This window comes from Oryx dammah, unplaced genomic scaffold (genome assembly GCF_014754425.2).
Source record: "Oryx dammah isolate SB20612 unplaced genomic scaffold, SCBI_Odam_1.1 HiC_scaffold_19, whole genome shotgun sequence".
Lineage (NCBI taxonomy): Eukaryota > Metazoa > Chordata > Mammalia > Artiodactyla > Bovidae > Oryx > Oryx dammah.
This window is the reverse complement of record NW_024070203.1, coordinates 30,148,927-30,150,242: the sequence shown is the minus strand read 5'-3', so window position 1 is coordinate 30,150,242 and position 1,316 is coordinate 30,148,927. Positions and strand designations below refer to the sequence as shown.

Genomic DNA, 1,316 nt, shown 5'->3' with positions numbered 1-1,316 from the left:
AGCCACTGGACAAAACAATATCTTAATAGTGGAAAATGAATATGTTTAATAGGTGTTTATTTTTTCCCATGGGAAGAAACTAAGGAACTAAAGTTGTTGTTATTGTTGTTTTCCAAATAGGAAAAGCTTAGGGACAATATGATCAAAGTGATAAATGGCTTCATCAAAATATACAGGTATGAATTTTTCCCAGCAGTCTCAGGAATGTGAAAAATGACATGGTATGTTGTTTAAAGACATATCAAATGTTTACTTCAGCTGCACATATGCTAAAGCTGGAACAACACGAAGAAGATTAGAATGGACCCTGAGCAAGGATGACACACATTCATGAAACCTTCCATGTTAAAAAAAAAAAAACTTATCTAACTAAACTTTAATCTGAACTCTCATTTTGTTAATATGCCTTGAAATTCAGTTTCTGTCTTTATTGGAGATTCCTCATCTTTTCCTGAAGGGTTGTGCAAAACCTCATATGGTCTGATACACAGCAGAATATTCCAGAAGGAGCCTCCTTTCCTGCCCACATGCATCATTACTTGTGGGCTCTTCACAGTAGTCTTTGAGGTGACTTGGAGTCAGAAATCACCTGGGTTCCCTCTGCACTTTGGGGCATTACATTTTTGACTTTGCTTGGAGGTCCAGTGTTTTCAGTTCAGTTCAGTTGCTCAGTTGTGTCCAACTCCTTGCGACCCCATGAATTGCAGCATGCCAGGCCTCCCTGTCCATCACCAACTCCCAGAGTTCACTCAAACTCGCGTTCATCAAGTCAGTGATGCTATCCAGCCATCTCATCTTCTGTCGTCCCCTTCTCCTCCTGCCCCCAATCCCTCCCAACATCAAGGTCTTTTCCAATGAGTCAACTCTTTGCATGAGGTGGCCAAAGTACTGGAGTTTCAGCTTTAGCATCATTACTTCCAAAGAACTCCCAGGGCTGATCTCCTTTAGAATGGACTAGTTGGATCTCCTTGCAGTCCAAGGGACTCTCAAGAGTCTTCTCCAACACCACAGTTCAAAAGCATCAATTCTTTGGCACTCAGCTTTCTTCACAATCCAACTCTCACATCCATACATGACCACTGGAAAAACCATAGCCTTGACTAGATAGACCTTTGTTGGCAAAGTAATGTCTCTGCTTTTCAATATGCTATCTAGGTTGGTCGTAACTTTCCTTCCAAGGAGTAAGCGTCTTTAATTTCAAATCCCCCTCTGAGATTAAGTCACCTTATCTAAGCCTCAGCAAGAGACCAGGCTTAGAGTGCTGCTCCTCATAGTTTGTTCTGCCATCTCTCCTTTCACAGTCTTGGGCAATCTCC

The 1,316-nt window shown here is 41.7% G+C and overlaps 1 non-coding gene across 1 annotated transcript; it reads left to right on the top strand.

Moving 5' to 3' along the window:
* Window positions 1-247: 247 nt before the first annotated feature.
* LOC120879161 lies at window positions 248-350 on the top strand. Its single transcript, XR_005724727.1, has one exon. It is a non-coding gene; the product is annotated as a U6 spliceosomal RNA (small nuclear RNA).
* Window positions 351-1,316: the final 966 nt, after the last annotated feature.